The sequence below is a fragment of the Bombyx mori genome, chromosome 6, assembly GCF_030269925.1.
Source record: "Bombyx mori chromosome 6, ASM3026992v2".
Taxonomy (NCBI): domain Eukaryota; kingdom Metazoa; phylum Arthropoda; class Insecta; order Lepidoptera; family Bombycidae; genus Bombyx; species Bombyx mori.
The window spans coordinates 5,200,338-5,223,035 of NC_085112.1; the positions used below are offsets into that span (position 1 = coordinate 5,200,338).

The following is a 22,698-nucleotide window of genomic DNA, read 5'->3' on the forward strand; positions in this document are numbered from 1 at the left end:
AATGACTCCGAAACTGGACATCGCTCGAAATGTCGACCCCAAGTATCCCAATACTCTCGGAAGGTTGCAGGGATACTCCTTGGAATTGCGGCGCCATGACAAAGGGGTCCTTCTTCGCAGTGAATTCTTCGCAGTGAATAAGTGAATTAGTGCTTAATAATTACTGTTAGAATTAAAAAAAAAAAGATTAGTATTCAGTTTTCGGCAACAAAAGTATCGTCGAATACTCATCAATTTATTATGTGAATAATTTCATCATTCTATCTTTCATAAACAAAACAGTTTTCGAAAATATAATGAAGACATAATAAACAAAATATTATAATAAACCCGTTAAACGTTCGCGAACAGAATCAGGGTTGTTTCCGTGGCATGTTTGATTTATTGCGCGCGAGATTTCGCCTCTGCGTTTCCTTTTGCTGCTAGATCTCATTCTGTGGCAACCCTATCGAATAGTTGATATTTGTTTGAGGAAATTCAATCTTTCTCATAATAAGCTTGTTTTTTAGATACGAAAGTCACAAGATTACATGATCTTCTTTTCATATTTAATATAAAATTTAATGATAAAGTATTTGCGTTTATTGCAAAACACATTTTAAGAATGATGTCCTCTATTATATAGGATTATCCTCTATATTAGGATTATATTAAAAACGAATGAAAGTTCAAGTAGCCCGTTACAACATTGCATTGACACGGGATCATCCACAACAAACAATCTTATCCCATAACATCAACATAATACGATCCTCTCATCCCTCATAATATCAATATGGGGTGAGTTTAATAAAACAAAAGACAACAGCATGTCGACACAGCGTCACCGACCGATCGCGTCTGTCAAATAATGACGCTCATTTGTCAAAGGCAATCGGGCCCGAGGTTTACGAGAAACGATAGTCTTTATTACATGTACTGGATTGTGAAGAAATATGTAGACGCATGATAGTATACTTCTTTGGTATAGGGATGAAGATAATTTTTTTACTATTTTTTTAAATTTATATATAAATAGTTTTGATGGTGCCGCTAACTTTTGCGATAATCCAATTCATACTTTTGAAATGAATGTTTTACTTGAAACTTTCCATTTCCTTTATTATTACTTTCAAGGAATGTAATATATTACGAAGTATTTTTTTAAACAACTTAGAGCCTATAATTCAGTATACAAGTGAAATTGACTTGTTGTATATAAACATTTACATATAGAACGAATAGTGAACTAGGAGATTGGGTGGGTCTTCCTCTGTCGTGTCGATCCTATCATTTCTTTTATATTTTTTCATCAATGTCACATGTGACGCCCGAATGTCATTTTCATGCGACGGAAAAAAATGTTTATTAAGACGGCGAGCGCCACGATATTACAATTTCCCACTAGTGAAATATGGAAAGCGATTTTTTACGAGAAAATAACAAGGTGCGTATGGCGAGATTAAAAGTCGAGGCCGCGAGAGGGTTGATGGTACCCGTCGAATGTACAATGAAATATTGTTCGAGGCTCCTTATTAGTTTCGGGTGTTATTATATACTTACTTCTTTATCTGTACACATATTTGGCAATGAATTTTTATTCCTATTTTTAATTTTATTGAAGCTTTTCGAATTCGATTCAATTTGCGATAAACATAAAAATATAAAAAGTTTCACAAAGTTACACTAACGGACCCCCAAAATTATCATAGACTTTTCCTTTACGAAATAGTGCAATCTTTATAGTATATGTGAAATGTTTTATCAAATTTAAAATCTCTAGTTACGATGACTTAGGCTGTCCGTCATGTTTTTGTGTAGATACAGAATATTTACAGCAACGAGTATTTCTAACTAATAATAACAGTGATATCTACGGAAGAATCAGCTATGTAATTTATAATTGGAACTTATAGCTTACTTCAGCATTACAGTTAGCAGTAAATCAATACTTATCTACGGTTATGTGAAATAATAAATTATGTATTTTATCAACGGAAAATTTTATGTCTGTAGCTTTCAATTTATGAATTTACAGACGTTGAGATGCGAGATCATAGTAAGCCGTCAGTTTCAAATTCAAATAATTCAATCAATAAAAGAGATTTGTTGAACGCCAAATCAACCAACTCCAATTTAAAACCAATTCCAAACATGCCACAGTATAGCGGGCTACCTAGTATTTTGATTACTCATTTTAAGCTGTTTTTTATTTAATTAAATAATCATAATATAAAAAATTGTGTTAAAAACAAAAGAAGCAGTAAGTTTATAAGAAAGAATAAAACGAGTGGCTTGTAATGAACATCTCATTCCCACATTGCGACTGTTTTTATTTATTATTCCTACCTATGCTGGTAACTTCGAGGGGTTATGCTTCACCGAGCAAGTAGGTGAGCTCACGGGGTTCCAGCCTGACGAGTTTTTAACACTAGCCGTAGCAAGAGCAGTGCTTCACAGAATCTACCACGGGAAACGCGACCCACTGAGAAGATCCGGCGACAATCTTTTTTTAAATTTATTTATTATGATTGAAGGTTTACTGGTGGCCCTGAGGCCTTGCCAGTTTCACCAGGGCAGGTGGGCGAGCAAAGGCTCAGCCAGGAGGGATGGGATTTGCTAACAGCTGCCCGAGCGTCTCCGAAGGAGACCTAACAACTCTAGAGCAGTTGCTTTGCGAATGAATCTACTACCGGATCGGAATCGCGACCCGCTGAGAAGATCCGGCGAGAAACTCAGCGAGCTGATGCATGGGTTAGGTTGCACGTCGAACTCTTTGTCGAGTTCCACGAGTACGGTTACCAGAGTCCCTAAGCCTGCACCTAGTGTTAGAGCTGAAGGCGTCTAATGCAAAAGTTATTGGATCTGATGGATCCGTAAGGACGTGCGAGAATCTCAGTGGGCTAATTGCGGTTGCTGTTTTCAACAGTTCTGAAACTGGAGAAATAAAAACAATGATGGTAATTCAAACGAAAAAACATTAGATTTTACCACCAATAGACACTTAAATAAAAAGGCCGGCTCAAATTTATTATTACACAAAATGGTATTATTATTATCGATTTCTGGTGAGGAGTGATGATGCGTTTTGGTTTAATGTTATTCCACTACAGTTAACTTAGATCTCGTCTCGTCTTTCAAGTGAATAGTGAAGTTAACGTTAAGTAGACTGTTAGGTACATAGGGGAAGTTTTAGACGGGACAATTCAATGTAAAAATAGTCACCATACAGTCTAAAATATAGGTTCTAAAATATTTTATAAGAATTTTTAAGTAAGTCGAAGCGTTTTTGCTGACAAGACACTGTTACCGCGAAGTGAACAAAAGAAACACTAAAGTATTTTGTGCGTATCCTGGTAGGAATAAGGGTGATGTTGCACTGAAAGCTGAGCATGAAGCGAAAGGACGCTATATTTTAAGTTCAGTACTAGTAAGTATTACCTACAGCCAGTACTACAGTTCAGATTAAAACTGTGATTGCGCCTACAACTTTAATTGAGATTCGTTCCAAAGAAAAGTCGAGGTGTGACATTGAAACAGTTAGTTAATCGAATAGGCTCACACTGCCTATCATCTGCTCATAGTAAAAAAGAAACCTAAGTTTATTTTTTATTTTTTATTTAGGTAGTCGTAAATCACGGTGAAGTCAATGATACTGGCCTCAATGACTCCATTGCTATGAGACAAGCCAGTCTTGCGCAAGCACAAGCACCCTAACACCGGGAATCTCAAATATGTTTAACGACTTACTGGGTTTTTAAATATTTAAATAGGAATACGATCTGATATCCTTTGGTAAGTTTATCTGTCATACTTATCTTTTTATATTCACACAATATTTTACTAGTTTACAATTTGACTTGACCGACTAATGAATATTTGCGTTTTGAACGCTATTATCAGATTGTGCGTAAGCTAATTTGTGTTTATAGTACCTTAAGGGAAATTTTTTATTTATTTATTTATACTTATTGTACACAAAAAAAATACAATAAAAATAGATTGAATTTTTTTAATTATGAGACACGCTGATAAGAGTACTTTTATTGCTCTTGTAGGCAGACGAGCATACGGCCTACCGAGCCAAGCCGCTGCCTTATGCTGCTGGTATTTAAATAAGGTTTTTGTTTTATTGTGATATTTCAAACTGAAGCGATGCAATGCTAGGCCACGTTTTGGTGGATAATGTTTGTGGTAGAGAGCGGGGCTACGCGACGAACGCGGCAGATGTGCCACCGGTTGTGATTGTCTTGCCACGATGATTGATGATCTTCCGCGGCGGCTGTCGACTAGGGTTGGCACACTTGCGTTTTTTAATTGTAGTAGATGGGCGAACAAGCTCTGGTCTTGTCCACTATTATTCAATATTATTTAGATTAATCTACTTTATCTATTGAATTATGTTTAAGTTTGTTTGTGCGAAGATGAATATTGGTAAAAAGTACATAATTTATTTTTATAAATATTAACAATAAACTTTAGTACCTTGGTATGGTATCATAAAATAATGGTCATAAGTTTATTACTAAAGACTTAATAAAGTAATCGACAAGTGTTAAGTATTTTACTTCAAGTGGGTAATTCTATAATTATGTATATAGACTGATTTTAAGAAGGGATCGTGTGGGAGGCCGTTGTGATTGACAGATCGCGCGTCCCTATCTTAACAGCGCACGTGACTCCGCCCTTGTATGTATTTGTAAATGAAATCCTAAAAATTCTTTGGAATTACTGACTTAGATTTTTCGTTACAGTGCGTATAGAATTTTAGTTAATATAAATAAAATAATACAATCAACATGCTTATATATTTTTAGTACAGTAGATACAGCGTCGTATAATTTCATATAAAATAAATAAATTTAATGAAGGTACTGTAAATTAAAATAAAATTATTAAGTGGCAGCCCTACCCATCTATTCAACTCACGTTTATTCAATATAAGCGAACTCAGTCGTAGGCCACGCTAAAAGTACTTTGCCGAAATATTCTGCGTTCGTGAAGCGATGCCCCCCCATTACCGTGATTTCAATATTTTTGTTAATGGACTTAACTTTTTATTATCACTAGACATAGTTGTGAATAAGTTTGACCAGCGGCTTGGCTCCGCCCATGGCATTACTGGCGTCCATGAGCGACGGTAACCACTCACCATCATTTGGGCCGTATATGCTCGTCAGCCTACACGGGCAATAAAAAAAACTTTTTTTCGTTTATCCTTTATCGAAATTTGCACAATACAAGAATGCGCTTACAAAGCGAAAATTTGTTACAACTTTAAATATGGCCGACCTATTATTCACACAATACGGTCAGGGCTTATTTACCAGTTACTACTAGATAGTTTTTTATTATCCGTCATAGTAGTTCTTATACTTGGACGTAAGTTCTATGACTAACGCTAATTCCTATCTTGAATACTGGGTACAGCGTATTGTGAGGTCGTCTGGGTATATGTACTCGCAGATATAAGAAGTAATAACGCGATTTGATCTGAAGGATAGTCATTATTTTTATAGAACGTCATCGTGGCCTAAAGGATAAGACGCCCGGTACAATCGTATCAAGCGATGCGTCGGTGTTCGAATCCCGCAGGTACCTACCAATTTTTCTAATGAAATACGTACTTGGCAATTGTTCACAATTGACTTCCGCGGTGAAGGAATAACATTGTGTAATAAAAATCAAACTCGCAAAAATATAATTTGCGTAACCACTGGTGGTAGGACGTCTTGTAAGTCGGCACGGGTAGGTACCCACCTTGCCTATTTCGCACCATTCGTGGAAAAAGGTCGCAAGTGAAAAACTCGAACTTTTCAGGAACGTAAAAAAACTGTTTTGTTAAGAAATGGTAAATCATAGATAAAAATGTTCTTAAGAGACTTCATGGACAAAATTAAACTGCATATATATCTGTTATTGATTTAAAACAATATTGAGTAGTTTTCAAATTAATTTGAAATTAATCGGTTACGTCTTTAATCCCCGTTATGATATAATGACTTTTAGGAATAAGTAAAGTAACCGCTTTGTTGCTACGGTGTTCACACGGATCATAGCTTCGTAATTTTACTTACGTATTTCTTGCCGACAAAATTGACCTAGCCTATGTATGTGTATAAAAAAATACGCCTTTGTTGCGGAAGCATTAAAATAGAAATAATCATAGTAAATAAATTTATGTTTTTATTACAAGTTTAATAATAAAATAAATATGTCTGTATCACTAACAACTTACTTATTCTACTCTGATAGAAAACGTTAAAATATATTTAATAAATCGTGATTTTTTACTACAACAACATTTGTTTGCTATTATTTATGTGAAAATTGAATGCTTAAGGTAGTAATTAAATTTAAATTGTTAATATGAACATATTGAATGAAATCAACCAGCTTTATTAAACAAAAGGACTTAATAATAATGTTTATAAGTAAATTAGTCAATAAAATGCTCAAGACGTAATCTTTTATAAAAACCATGATAATGCGATCGTATATTATTGCCGTAACAAGGACTTATCAAATCTCTGTTGAAATTTCTAGAAATTGGAAATAAACCATTGTATATCTGCGTTAGTGCCGATAATACTAGGTTACTTTCAATCTGAGCCTTTCTGTTCTGCCTTCCCTTTCTGTAATTTGCATTGGTATTAACCCATTTAGGTTCTTCTTCATAAATATCATATTTCATATTAATAATTATAGGATTTTGGAGATCAGCAAATAATCGTTTTATTTTAGACCACAAAACTTTGTTGCCAGCGGTATCCTCATACCAGTTTTAAGCAAGTTCAACTAATCGTTTATTGTTAAAGAAATTCTCTTGTATCATCTGTTTCACAATACATACTTCTTCGTATTTAATTTCGCATTGCGAACGATTGAGTGCTTTTCGTTTGGTACGTAATAAACTTGTTTTTTTTTGTTCCTACATGCTGCATCGAGTCTCCTTTATTCTGAAAATGAGATTTTTTTTAAAAGCCGTGCATAATTTTTACTTGCAACATCCATATATACATATATAGTGCAAAACTAAATAGTTTCGGTTTTGTCCTGAACAATTCTCCGAATAGAACGATATTTTTCTGACACCCCTTGATGCTTCATTTTGTAAAAAAATCCATAGACATCCATTTCATTGGCTTCCCCTTTCGCAATTTCAGCAAGCCGCATATAGCAATAACCACCTTTAGTTAAAATATGATCGACAGTGAAATGTTATACTGGATTTGCGAAAAGCTCCGATCTCCGATTGAAGTGCGCTCAAAATTTTGTCTAAATCAAGTTTGCTACTGATTTTTCTTTTGAATTAGCGTTTTCTTTTTCTGTGCTTTTTATATCCCGTACAATTTTTTTGTTCTTTAAATAATTCTCATATTCGTATTTCAATTGCTTTTTCTTTTTATCATCCGCTTGTTCCTACACCTTCATGTAACACATAAAAAAAATTAGGGTAGAAAAATCCACCTCGGCCCTTCTCTTCTCCCCTTCTTCCTCTCAGGAGGCGCCGGAGTCCGACATAACCCGGTCCGTTACCCCCCTCGACCGGGTATCCGTAAATGGATAACCCAGCGTTAAAAAAAAAAAAAAAAAATGGTATAAAAATCCGATATTGAATTTTGTGTTGAAAATAGAGCAAGGGTATAGTGTTGCTGGCTTAACATTTCGACAGAGTTGTTGATCTTTTGTTCAATTTAGATATAAACACTTTTAGCATAAGTAAGCTTTTCGTCCAATTTTTCTCTTTGAGTTTCTTGGAAATTGATTTATATGATCAATAAAGTTTTTTTATTTAAATCATCTACTTTTTTAGGCCGGTCAGAATGACATCCTCGTAAATCTTTCACTGACTCCATCTCTTATTCATCAATCTGTGTAGACATTTTTTTCATTTATATCCAAATTCTGTATAAACATATTTTCGCAAATAGTTACTACATTTTCAGTATTTAAACTTTTTAGGAAATTATATTCCAAAGTATATGCTATTAGTCTTTTCGAATCTACCAGTGTCATACGTTTAGGCTTAGATTTTACAAATCTTATAATAAAATACAATTCTATTGACGCTCAGAATTTCCCAAACATCAATAGTAGTTGAAAATAACAATCCTTTCAAATTTATCTATTTATTCGTTACACTTTTTCTCTTCCCTTTTCCTGTATCCATTAACGGTATGATTTACCAAAACATTTGAATATTTTACTTCTTCACCTGCCAGGAACTTTCATGTCGCATTCTTTTTTAATTCTTTTCATTGCTATTTGATTATTGTTATGGGTCAACTACGATGCGATGAAATTTATATCATTGGCAGTTTAAATAGAGTTTTCTTTTCCACTGACTTTCTCCTCCGCTAATTCTAAAACATTTGCATTATGCGATTGTGTTTCTTTTGATCGAGATTCTTTGGTTGATTCTATATAAAAGTTTATAGTTTCCGACAAAGCTGCTAATTCGGAATCACATTGTCTAGTTCCACTGTTCTGTACTGTATAACTTAAACTAGTTTATGATCCATCGTCATAAGAAGAACATTCCTTTGAGACTTTATTTAGATTTAATACCATCTTCAGTAAACCTCATTGACATGTCATGCATGCGCATGCGCATCAAGTCATTTACATTTTCTTTCAATAATATCCATAACTTTACTTCTGCAGTACAGTTTGCAGGAGTATCGTATTTAACTTCGCGTAAAAAAATGCTACCTATATACGTTTTCAAAATGGTACACATACGTTTAGATCAGTGATAGTTAACTAGGTAGCGACATGCACGTGAGAACTATTCAGCTAGTGCCCATGCACCACTCTCGTGCGTGATAGTTTTAAAAACAAACAAGAAATTTCGTGATACAAATTTTTGTATAATCAAATTTCGCAAGAAATAACTAAATATTAAGTATGTAGTGTGAGTATGTAGTGTAAGTATGTAGTGTAAGTATGTAGTATCCAACTGATATGCTAATGTTTTTGTTTTTAATTATAATTACGTTACGAAATATTTTCAAAATATACAGTATAAAATTAAGTGTTTTCATTTAAAAATTAAAATCCATCGAAATTAATCATAGAAGAAGCGAGCTTATAATATTACGTATGTATGATTCGCAAAAAGTCACGTACAAAAAACATGTAACTGAACTTGCGCACTTCACATCTTCATCAAATATCGTGGCAAAAGTGTGCATGTTCATTTATGCACGTATATTTTAATAAAATTGTGTTTAAGTAACAATAAGCTTTTATTGATAGGGAAAATTTCAGAAATGACCAAATATAACAAAAATTACGTAAATAATAAGGCAAATCATTTAAAAAATAAAAATCTTAGCATTTCGCAAATTTTGCGATATCTCCGTCATTTTTTGGAATATTTTTTTCAAACTTGTTGAGCACATGTGTCATGGTCTCCTTTAACGAATAGTGCAATAAAAAAAATTTGAAGTAATTGTACTTGCGACTTTCTTCTACCAATGGTGCGATTTCTGTCGTGAAACAGTAATGTGTTTTGGTAGGGCTGGGCGGCCGTTGTACTGTAAAAACTGAGACCTATGAACTCGTGTCTCGAGATGGGTGGCGGCATTTACGTTGTAGATATGTACCACTTAACCACTTAACACCAAATGGGCCGTGAGCTTGTCCACCCGTCTAAGCAATAAAAAAAGAAACTGAGACTTTTATCTAAAGTTTTAAAATGGGCGACGACAGTTATTACCATATGGTGTCTTCGATGAATATTTATGTTAAGAACACAACTTTGGCATCGATTTTACAGTGGCTGACCTAGAACTTAGCAACAGCACCGAGTGTTCTTAGAAGAGTTAGAGTAGGGTTTTTTTTATTGCTAAGACCGGCGCATCTGCTCTGAATTAGTTGCCGGAGCTTATGGGCTGAATGAATTTCACTGAATTTGAGACATCGGATCTAAACCTCAAATAGCTGTTGGACCTTTCGAACTTTGAAATATTGCTGCTTAACATTAGACTTGGGTAGTTAGTACGCAATTTGTTTGTAACCACCTGTGCGGATTCACAAGGCGCTAGAATTTAATAAGAAACAAGTATATTTTTATTGCAATATTTTTAAAATTTACAGAACTCCTGTAGGATCGTTACCAAGACACTTCAGTACTCTGAATGCTGTGAATATCTAGAAAGAGACCCGATTCGGAGATCTCACGCCATCTATGAGTGCCCGGAAACTGTGCAAGAGTCAAACTGTACCCAGAGATTACAATGTACTATTATTCTATCAAAAATATGTTATCAACTATGTTTATATTAACATTCTCAACGTATGACTTCACTGTTGTTTCCTAGATTTAATTTTTATATTATTCTTGATGTTTTTGTTGTAGCTAGACTTCGTTTTGAACGTTCACCTCGACTCAAACACTTTTCACATATTGAGTGGGTCAACGAACCGCCAGTGGTTTGAGTTTTATAAATTTTTACAGAGATGGCGTTGAAATACGTGTGTGTATTGAAAATTTAGTAATATTTAAATTCATTGTAAACTTTTTCACAAATGTATTTTGTACGATGTTTTAGAAATTACATGTAATAGTAATATTTCTATCTTTTGTAAGCATTTTCCCTATACGCTCAATAGATAATTTAAATCAGAGTTAGTTGTACGAATTCTAAAACAACCGATACAGGTTGGTGTTTTTTTGATATTAGCAAAAATGTTTAGGGTTGGCTTATTACTCTTAATCGACTGACAAACTAATGGCCCATCTAACCATAAGTTGGTGCAGTATATCGTGAATCACATTATCCTGGAGACACGAAGTCCAAATATGGATATGGCATAATTAGAAAATTAAAATTAAAATAACGGCATGCGTTGTAGTACCCATGCGTGCTTAAAAATTGTCCATTTACCTTTAAACATTACCAACGGCCGTCTGGTGTAGTGGTAAGTGACATGGTCACTACATACGGGGGTCGCGGGTTCGAATCCCGCCAAGGGTTATGGATGTATATTAAATATATGTATGTGTATAATAAAAATATTACATTTATTTCCGTTATCTGGTACCTGTAACACAAGTTCTTTACGAACTTATCACGGGACCAGTTAGCGTGGCGTGATTAAAAAAAAAAAAAAAAAAAAAAAAAAAAAAAAAAAAAAAAAAAAAAAAAAAAAAAAAAAAAAAAAAAAAAAAAAAAAAAATTACATATAATAAACGATGAGCTTACGGCAGCTTATGTCATTTCAACGTCAGTAAAATTGAACATCAACTAAAGTTTTTTCGCGTTCGAAACAAGAAAGGACACGATTGTCTTTTGTTCTTTAAAAATTGTAAACTCGAACAATTACCATGACATGGGGTAAATTGGGATCCTGGGGTAAATTGGGACAAACCTGCGGAAGATTCTCAAAGTACCTGTAGCACGGAATCTACCTAATTTTGTTTATGTTAATATTTATCAATGTATAGAAGAAAAACCAAGTTAACTATGGAAGTACTAAATATGAGTTAAGTTGGTCCCAAAAATTCGTCAAATTAAATTGAAAATAGTGGTTGAAAAGTGCGTTTTAAAACAGCTTAAAGAACTTTTAAAAAAAGTAATATTATCGTTGTTTTTTCAATAAGATCACAGTTTATATAAGTTTTTAATACACCTGGAAATACCACAACAAACGGTAAGTTGCAATATTCTTATTTTAAATACAATATTTCGACAAAATAAAAAATGTATATTTTTTCCTTTCTTTTTGGGGAAAATTGGGATGTATGTAGGGTAATTGGGAACGAGACTGGAAAAATTAGGGACGAGAAAACACAAAATTGGAACGCCAAAAGACAAAATAGGGATGGCTTGTTAGGGTTGTCACTGATATCTTATAATAGATTTTTTAGCCTATACTATCACTTAATTGCGTGATGTAAAGAAGGTTAATGTGTTTATCAGTTAGTTTATGTAAGTATTATAGGTAAAAGAAAAGTATATATATAATTCCTTTTTTTTCGCGACATTTACCTTGTAATATCTGCCCGGTCGTATGTTCTTTATAGCAATAAAAAAAATTAAAAGTTAAAAGAACTCAAACGAATCAAAACTTTTGTTATTTCAGAATCTATTCACGCGTCGAATCATGATTTTGTTAACATTCAAAACGCACACACAAATAAAAACAGGCCTCAGATTTTAAATGTAACATTAATTAAAAATCCGAGATATCCAATTATGAGTGAGTGAATTAATTGAGTTTAGTTATTTAGCTTAGAAAGAATTTCTTTTATTTTTGTTATTATTGGCAGTAATCAGATAAAGCTGTTTTTTTATCTTATTCACCTGATATCTTACTCTTGCTCAAAGATTATTTTGAAAATGTTGATTAAATAAAATTGTATTGCATTTCCAGTCCTTTTGTTTTCTATTTTTTATTCTATTTTATCATTTTGTTTCAGAGTTGTGATTTTTAAGGAAATTAAATAATAATTTTCTAAAATATAACATGCACATACTTTTTTTGATGATTGTATTGTTGATTATCATTCACGTCACATCGCTTCGGAATAGAAACCAGCTTAATTTACACTATGTTGTGTATTGTGCTTAAATTATGGATTGTATTCATCATTTCGGTCCATATAAATAATTATATGGCACCTACCTATATATCGCAGTACTGCGAGTTGACAACCCTTACAAATATCCCAATTTAACCCTTAACCGTGTCAATTTACCCCGGACGCTGGGTAAATTGGGACGACCATTATTTTACCGATTATTTCTTTAAAATTAATAATTAAAATTATGTTACGGTTTTTATCACCTAGGTACGTTCAAGACTCAACATATTTCTTTGGTTGAGCAGTGACTATTTAATTGGAACTATTTTAAAATTCAATCTGAAGGTCGATTTTGTCCCTATTTACCCCATTGTACGGTACCGCCGCTTAAAACTGATCAATAATACACAAGAGGAAAAGTCTTATCAGTTTTAATATTTTTTGCAAATATCTTTTTCTGTTTGACCACTAATCGCTGGTTTAAATTATTTTGATAGGACAATGCAGTGGCGAACCTATTCTTCAAATGTAAACAGAAATTAAGAAACAAACATGATTAGGACCGGAGCATTGTACGGCTAGTACTAAGTAAACAAACTGATTGTAAACATGTTATTTGTGGTAATTTGATATTTTTTTATTGTTTTCGCAGGCATACAAGTATGCCGTCCACCGGCTCATGGACATCGGCAATGTTAGGGGTACAACCAAGCCGCTATCTATTGCTAAATCTAGGTGCACATATTTATATAGTACTAGCCGTACCCGCCCGCTTCGCTGGGCATTTAAAATTAACATTATTATTTATTGTTCGCGACGGACATAAATAAATGCAGCTTAATAGATATCGTTCGCGACGGACATTGATAGTTTAATAGATAAATAGTTAAATAGAGATATGTTCGCAAGTACAGCGAGATTTAATAGATAAATAGTTAAAATAGAAAATATAGTCATAGGTTGGCTGTAAAATAATAGAAATGTCCGTAACAAATAAATAGTTATGTTAAAAATAAGTTAACATAAAATAGAGAATGAATAGAAATAAGGAATGGCCGGATAGACGGTATGTTAAAAATAGTTAGCATACAAATGTAAATAGAAATAAGTAATTTGTAAATATTTGTTTGAAAATAAAGATTGGTCCTCGTGGTCTTTAATTTGGCGTGGGAACGCAGGGGCGAGTCACAATACGGGCAACTAATAGAGCGACTAGGCAAACAAAAGGCGAGCGAGGCGGCCGAGAGAACAATAGACGCCCACCGTGCTCGGACTCATAATAGCGCTGGCCGAGTGCGCGTGGGCGACCATAAATAAGGGGCCTACCTCGCTGCAAATTCAATGGGTTCCAAACGGTAAAACGCGGGAAAAAACGTACTCGCGCCGTGGAGTCCCGGAGCTCCACGACAAAACAAACCAAGTCAGCGACTGCCTCCCGTCCGCAGGTAGTCGTGACACCGGAGTCGGACTCCGGCCGCCGCGCAACCCCACCGCCGCGTCCCAAGCCCGCATCCGCGCAAAAAACCGTCGCCCCGCCCCCGCTGATTCTCCAGGAGAAGTCAGCGTGGAACCGCGTCTCCCAGGCCCTTCAGGCAAACAAAATAAATTATACCCATGCGCGTAACGTCGCGCATGGGATTCAGATAAAGGTCGCAACGCCGGGCGACCATAGGGCCCTCTCAGCATACCTCCGAAAGGAGAACATAGGTTTCCACACCTATGCTCTTCAGGAGGACCGCGAGCTCCGCGTAGTAATACGCGGAGTTCCGAAGGAACTCGACATAGAGTATGTAAGGGAGGATCTGACCGCTCAGTCCCTCCCGATAGTAAGTGTGCACCGGATGCACAACGGCCGCGACAAAAAACCATATAACATGGTTCTAGTCGCTCTAGAACCAACCCCGGAGGCCAAGAAAAAGATCGCATGTCTCGCGACAGTATGTGGCCTATCCGGGGTTACCATTGAAGCCCCCCATAGACGTGGCACTCCCGGACAGTGCCACAGATGCCAACTATATGGCCACTCGGCTCGGAATTGCCACGCGCGCCCCCGCTGCGTGAAGTGTCTCGGCGATCACGCCACGGTAGATTGCTCGCGAGTTAGGGAAACCGCGACCGAACCTCCAAGCTGTGTCCTATGCCTTAAGCAAGGGCACCCCGCGAATTACCGTGGATGTCCTAGGGCTCCGCGAAAACGTCCGACCCACCCAGCCCCCCGTACCGTCGGCCCAAAGACTTCGGTGCCTTCAGCACCGAAACCCGCCTTCGTACCGGCGGCGGTTCCCACCGTCTCGGCGTGGAATAAACCGCTGCCGTATACGAGGTCGGGAACACAAACCGCACCCCAGCCCCCGCTCGCGACACGTCCCGCGCCGCAGCCCCTGCTCGCACCTCCCCCCGCGCCCGCGTACCGTCCCCCGCAACCCTCAGCCGTCAACGACTTCACGCTCGTGCGCGACTTCGTCACGGCGGTCAACTTCGACCGTCTGCGATCGTTCGCAGACGCGTTGCGAAGGGCGGTAAACCCCGAACAACGGCTCGCGGCCGCGTTCGACTACATGGACGTTTACGAGTCCGTGGCCCGTACTTTCTAAAATCACCGGTAATCAATGGCGCAAAACGCTAGAGAGAAACCATATTCCCTTACGTTAGCATTCTACAATGCTAACGGACTCGCGCGACAACGCGATCAAATTTACGAATTCCTCCGCGACAATCTTGTAGATATTCTGCTAGTGCAGGAGACCTGCCTGAAGCCCTCGCGTCGTGACCCGAAAGTCGCGAATTACGTCATGGTTAGGAATGACAGACTCACCGCCTCCAAAGGCGGGACTGCCATTTACTATAGGCGGGCCCTGCACGTTGTCCCTCTCGATACCCCCTCGCTCTCACATATCGAGGCGTCAGTGTGCCGTATCTCGCTGACGGGACACCAGCCGATCGTCATCGCATCCGTCTATCTCCCCCCGGACAAGCCCCTTCTGAGCAGTGACATCGAGTCACTGTTCGGCATGGGAGACTCCGTCATCCTGGCAGGCGATTTAAATTGCCACCACACTAGGTGGAACTGCCACAGTTCAAACATAAATGGTAGGCGTCTCGACGCGTTTATAGACGACCTTACCTTTGAAGTAGTCGGTCCCCCAACTCCAACATGTTATCCGTATAACATCGCGCTCCGTCCGAGCACTACAGACCTGGCACTGCTGAGGAACGTAACTCTGCGCTTGCGTTCCATCGAAGCAATGTCAGAGCTCGACTCAGACCACCGACCTGTCGTTATGCAGCTCGGTCGCCCCCACAACCCAGTCACAGCTACGAGGACCATGGTGGACTGGAAGAAGCTGGGCAAATGCTTAGCCGATGCCGCTCCACCAATCCTCCCCTGCGGCCCGGATTCAACTCCCTCCCCCGAGGACACAGTCGAATCCATAAACATCATCACGGATCACATCTCTTCCGCGATCATAAGATCCTCAAAAGAAGTCGATGTGGAGGATAGCTTCCACCGCATCAGACTGTCCCCCGAACTTAGGAACCTCCTAAGAGTTAGAAACGCGGCAATCCGGGCCTACGATCAACTTCCCACGCACTCAAACCGGATTCGGATGCGTCGTCTACAGCGGGATGTAAAATCTCGCCTAAGCGACGCCCGAAATGAGAATTGGGATAGTTACTTAGAAGGACTCGCGCCCTCTCATCAAGCATACTGGCGACTAGCAAGGACTCTCAAGTCCGAAACTACCGCTACTATGCCTCCTCTCGTACGCCCTTCAGGCCAACCACCGGCTTTCGATGACGATGACAAGGCAGAGTTGCTGGCCGATGCACTGCAAGAGCAGTGCACCACCAGCACTCAATACGCGGACCCCGAACACACCGAGGCAGTCGACAGGGAGGTCGAGCGCAGAGCTTCCCTGCCACCCTCGGACGCGTTACCCCCCATTACCTCTGACGAAGTTAGAGAAGTAATAGACAACCTTCAACCTAAGAAGGCACCCGGCTCCGACGGCATCCGCAACCGCGCGTTAAAACTCTTACCAGTCCAACTGATAACAATGTTGGCTACCATCTTAAATGCTGCTATGACGCACTGCATCTTTCCGGCGGTATGGAAAGAAGCAGACGTTATCGGTATACACAAGCCGGGCAAACCGAATAATGAAACCGCTAGTTACCGACCGATTAGTCTCCTCCCAGCGATAGGCAAAATTTACGAACGGCTCCTTCGGAAACGCCTCTGGGACTTCGTTACCGCGAATAAAATTCTAATAGACGAGCAGTTTGGATTCCGCGCCAAACACTCGTGCGTACAACAAGTGCACCGCCTCACGGAGCACATCTTAATAGGGCTAAATAGGCGTAAACAAATCCCGACCGGCGCCCTCTTCTTCGATGTAGCGAAGGCGTTCGACAAAGTCTGGCACAACGGTTTGATCTACAAACTGTACAACATGGGAGTGCCAGACAGACTCGTGCTCATCATACGAGACTTCTTGTCGAACCGTTCGTTTCGATATCGAGTAGAGGGAACTCGTTCTCGTCCCCGTCATCTGACTGCCGGAGTCCCGCAAGGCTCCGCACTCTCCCCGTTACTATTTAGTTTGTATATCAACGATATACCCCGGTCTCCGGAGACCCATCTAGCGCTCTTCGCCGATGACACGGCTATCTACTACTCGTGTAGGAAGATGTCGTTGCTTCATCGGCGACTCCAGACCGCAGTAACCACCATGGGACAGTGGTTCCGGAAGTGGCGAATAGACATTAACCCCACGAAAAGCACAGCGGTGCTATTCAAAAGGGGTCGCCCTCCGAATACCACTTCGAGCACCCCACTCCCCAGTAGGCGCGTAAACACCTCCGCCGTTAGCCCCATCACTCTCTTTGACCAGCCCATACCGTGGGCCCCGAAGGTCAAATACCTAGGCGTCACCCTCGACAGAGGGATGACATTCCGTCCCCACGTAAAAACGGTACGCGATCGCGCCGCGTTTATACTAGGACGACTCTACCCAATGCTTTGTAGACGAAGCAAACTGTCCCTCCGTAACAAGGTAACCCTCTACAAAACTTGCATACGCCCCGTCATGACGTATGCAAGCGTAGTGTTCGCTCACGCGGCCCGCACCAACTTGAAACCCCTTCAGGTAATACAATCCCGATTCTGCAGGATAGCCGTCGGAGCACCATGGTTCCAGAGGAACGTGGACCTCCACGATGACCTGGAGCTCGACCCCGTCAGTAAGTATCTACAGTCGGCATCGCTGCGCCACTTTGAGAAGGCGGCACGACATGAGAACCCTCTTGTCGTGGCCGCCGGAAACTACATACCCGATCCTGTAGACCGTTTGGTAAACCGTCGACGTCGCCCAAAGCACGTCATCACGGATCCTCCTGATCCACTAACGGTGCTTTTAGGCAATACAAGCACCGGTCACCGTCCTCGCCGAACCCGTCGCTTGCGACGAAGGGCTCGACGAGCGAATTAACCCACAGACACAGCCCACTGAGTTTCTCGCCGGATCTTCTCAGTGGGTCGCGTTTCCGATCCGGTGGTAGATTCTGCGAAGCACTGCTCTTGCTAGGGCGGTGTTAGCAATTCTCCGGTTTGAGCCCCGCGAGCTCACCTACACAAGCTAGGGTAAGCTGAAATAGCCTCTCAAGGCTATCAGCATAGGTAGGAAAAAAAAAAAAAAAAAAAAACTGCAAATTCAGTTCGAGACAGCGAGCCGACGAGTCAAGACCTCTCCAAAGAAGAGGAGAGCGCCAACCGAACAAGAAAAGACTCGCTCCTACGCCCTGCGCCGGTCAAGCCACGAGGACCGTGTGAACGCCATACTTGAAGACTTCGTTATTTTCCTCGAACCAATCCCAGCACCCGTTCCGCGACAGCCACTGCGGCAATACTCGAGCCACCACGTTTGCCACGAGTAAGAAGTCTAAAAATCACACGTGGTGGCCGAAACCTGAGCGGTGGCCGTCCGGAATATTGGTCCTTCGAGAGCCGGATTCATTTGAGGAAGATCGAAGAAAATTGAAGATTGAAGATTGAAGAAATGGTGCTCACACGGTCCGAGAAGATGAGGTCGTCACGCCTTGACCGGCCCGGCAACGAAGCTGTCTCGGGCTCAACATCGCAAGACGCACAGCAACGAGCTGTGTCGGCCGCGCCGCGTTCGGGAGTGACGCAGGGACCGCCACCGATGGCGGCAACCTCCTCCCAGTCAACCGCGCCGCGTTCGGGAGTGACGCAGGGACCGCCACCGATGGCGGCACCCTCCTCCCAAGTGGAAAAGTGTCCGGGAGTGCCGCGGGGCTCACAAGCGATGCCCCCCTCCCGCCAAATATTGCCTACGCAATACTCGCCGGCGTCGCCAACGGGACCGAACAGCGGGGTCTGTCGTCGAGTGGTCAGACCTCCCAGCACCGCGACACCGGCAACAACTTCAGGCGACGCAGCAACGGAGAGCGTCGTATCCGCGAGCCAGAACAGGAAAGAGTCAGCGCTCACGGCCAATCCAATTGTACACGGGTCCCACATCACGGACGCCGCTGCCAAAATCTCGACGACAGAAGAAGGCTCCACACTCCGCGACGGGATGGCGCCACCAGTACGAGGATCTTCAAGAAAGTCGAGTCAACAGTCACAACGGCTGTTGCTTATGGCGCGCCTCAAAGAAGAGCATCTTCGCGCCAAAGAAGAACAAGCCCGACTCCAAGCAGAGCTCGCCGCCGCCCGCATCTCAACATTAGAAGCCGAAGCGCTCGTTGAAGAGGAGGAAGATGCGCGCACAACACTCACGGAGGACGAGAACGAGCAATCACAGCGCATCGACACATGGCTCAGTCAGCAACGATCGATCGCGCTACAGGGAGTCGAAGAAAGAGTAATGCAGCCAACACACGGATCACCAGCCACCATCGAGCAACCGCAACTGGAACTTCCCGCACCAATAGAACAGCTGAAGCTACCGGCCCCTGCCGCGGCACCGATTGCCGCACCTGTCGCACCGAAGAGCGACATCGCCGAACTAGCAGCTGCCATCGCGACGGCCGCCCGCCAAGCCAGGCCCGGACCATCGCACCGGTACTACGGGGAGCTTCCAGTGTACAGTGGATCGCACCAGGAATGGCTCTCCTTCAAGGTCGCCTACGCCGAATCAGCGGACAGCTTCAGCGCCGCAGAGAACACCGCGAGACTTCGGCGTACGCTGAGAGGAAGAGCAAGAGAAGCGGTCGAAAACTTGTTGCTGCATTACACCGAGCCCGCCGAGATCATGCGGACTCTAGAATCGCGCTTCGGACGTCCAGAAGCAATCGCCGCAACGGAGCTGGAACGACTGCGCGCGCTGCCACGCTGCACGGACACACCGAGGGACATCTGCGTTTTCGCGAACAAGGTGAACAACGTCGTCGCCGCTCTGAGGGCCCTCGACCGCGTACATTATATGTACAACCCGGAGCTCACCAACACCACATCAGAGAAGCTGCCGTCCACTCTACGCCACCGCTGGTTCGAATTCTCAGCAACTCAACCGGCGGGAGAACCGGACCTCGTCAAGCTGTCGCGCTTCCTGCAACGCGAGGCGGACCTGTGCAGCGCATACGCACAGCCGGAGCCAGAGACGAGAGTGGAGAACACCAGCGGTCGGCGGAAGATGGTGAATACGCCTCAGAGGACGCACACCACGCAAGCGAAGGAGGAGAGGAAATGCGCAGCATGTCAGAAGCCGGGGCACATCCCACAAGATTGTCCCGAATTCAAGAGAGCAGCCGTCAGCGAGCGCTGGGATACGGCGAAGCGCGAGAATTTGTGTTTCCGGTGCCTACGGTTCCGGTCCCGGGGACACGTATGCAAAAAGAAGAGGTGCGGAGTCGACAGCTGCGAACGCACGCACCACGAGCTGTTGCATAAGAAGCCAGCATGGCAGAAGCCGAAGGAAAAAGAAGAGGCGGTCACCTCGACGTGGGCCGCAAGAAGTGCGACAGCCTACCTGAAGATGGCGCCAATTACTGTTATTGGACCGGCGGGAGAAGCAGATACATGGGCCCTGCTGGACGACGGGTCAACGATCTCGCTGATCGACGAAGACTTCGCGAGACGAGTGGGCGCCAAAGGACCGATCGAACCCCTCTTCATCACTGCCATCGGAGACAATAAGATAGACGCAACACGCTCACGACGCGTCCCGCTGAAGCTATGCGGACGCACGGGGGAACCGCGAGAACTGAATCTACGGACAGTCAACGGCTTAAAATTAACACCACAGCGACTGAACATCGAAGTCCTCGCGTCGTGCCATCACCTCACCGACCTCCGGAATCACTTCAAAACGAGCTACGCCTCGCCGAAGATCCTGATCGGCCAAGACAACTGGCACCTGCTGGTGACGGAGGAGATGCGCACGGGACGACGCGATCAACCAGTGGCGTCTCGTACTCCGCTCGGGTGGGTTGTGCACGGAGCACGCCCGGGAGGCAAGAGACAGCGCGTCAACTTCGTGGGACACGCGACGACGGTCGACACGAACATGGACGAAGCCCTCAAACAGTATTTCGCGATCGAGGGACTCACCGTCGCCGCCAAGACACCGAAGAATGACCCAGACGAGCGCGCGCTGAAGATCCTGCGAGAGACCACTCAACAGCAACCCGACGGCCGCTACGAGACCGCACTGCTGTGGCGTGAAGAGGGCCTGAAGATGCCCAACAATTTTGAAGCCGCAATGAATCGCCTGACGTCCGTAGAAAAGAAACTGGAGAAGGATCCAAATTTGAGAGAGCGCTACAAGCAACAAATGGACGCACTGGTAGCAAAGGAATACGCCGAAGTAACTCCGTCGACGGGTATGAAGGATCGAACCCGGTACCTGCCACACTTCGACGTGACGCATCCCAAGAAGCAGGAGAAGATTCGCATCGTGCACGACGCCGATGCGAAAAATAGAGGGAAGAAGCCCAAAAGACTTCCTGCTCACCGACCCGGACCTGCTGCAGTCGCTGCCCGGAGTGATGATACGCTTCAGGCAGCACGCCATCGCCGTCGCCGCGGACATCGCGGAGATGATCATACAGATAGGCGTCCGAAGCGAGGACCGCGACGCGCTCCGGTACTTGTGGAGGGAGGACCCTTCACAAGAGCCCATAGAATACCGGATGAGGTCCATCGTCTTTGGCGCGACAAGCTCACCCGCGATCGCCATCTGCGTGAAGAACCGACTGCAGTACCCGGACGCCGCCGACCTCAAGCTCCACACGTACGTGGACACGAGCAAGTACGCCCACGACGCCGCGTTGTACTGGCGCGTGGAGACGCCCGACGGGGAGATGAGGACCTCCCTCGCCAAAGCCCGAGTCGCACACATGAAGCTAACATCGACATCGCGCCTCGAGCTACAAGCCGACGTGATGGGCAGCCGCATGGCCGCGGCCGTCACGGAAAAACACTATAGAAAACACTATAGAAAGCCAGACACGAGTGTTCTGGACCGACAGCGCCACCATAGAAGAGAACAGCACTGTGGAGGAATGGCGCTGGGTCCCCACGAAGGAAAATGTCGCCGACGACGCCACAAGGGAGATACCCGTCGGCTTTGAAAGAAACCACCGCTGGTTCATAGGCCCGGAATACCTGAGACGGCATCCGGATGATTGGCCCGTACAACGGACTGCAAGAAGGGCAGAAGATACGGGCGAAGAGAAGTGCGCAACGCTCGCCGTGAGCAGAGAGAGCCTCGGTGAAGCGATCCCGGACCCGAGACGCTTCTCCAAGTGGGAGAAGTACCTGCGTGCAACGGGGCGAATACTGCAATTCGTCGACCTATGCCGCAGAAGTCGCGAGCGCACTCATTATAAGAGGACCAGACGGAACCCGCGTTCGGACCCGACGTGGGAGAAGAATAGAAAGAAGACGACTTCGAAGACCCCGCTGAACACACCGCGGACGCCAGAGCAAGCAGTCATTCAATGGAAGACTTTAGACGCCGACACGCTTCGACGCGCCGAGACGCTCATTTGGCGACAGAGCCAGCGGGCGGCCTTCGAGGAAGAAATTTTGACGCTCCAGCGAGGGAAACAAATATCCCCAGCGAGCCGACTGCGAAACTTGTCCGTAACTTACGCGGACGGGATATTAAGAATAAACGGACGCATCGGCAACATTGAGGGAGCTGACGTCATCA

The 22,698-nt window shown here is 43.0% G+C and overlaps 2 long non-coding RNA genes across 2 annotated transcripts; both read left to right on the forward strand.

The window, feature by feature from the left end:
- Window positions 1-1,283: 1,283 nt before the first annotated feature.
- LOC101740797 (uncharacterized) lies at window positions 1,284-10,559 on the forward strand. Its single transcript, XR_002431203.3, has 2 exons — window positions 1,284-1,426; window positions 10,084-10,559. It is a non-coding gene; the product is annotated as an uncharacterized LOC101740797 (long non-coding RNA).
- Window positions 10,560-11,180: 621 nt separating this feature from the next.
- LOC134198998 (uncharacterized) lies at window positions 11,181-12,455 on the forward strand. Its single transcript, XR_009973312.1, has 2 exons — window positions 11,181-11,640; window positions 12,073-12,455. It is a non-coding gene; the product is annotated as an uncharacterized LOC134198998 (long non-coding RNA).
- Window positions 12,456-22,698: the final 10,243 nt, after the last annotated feature.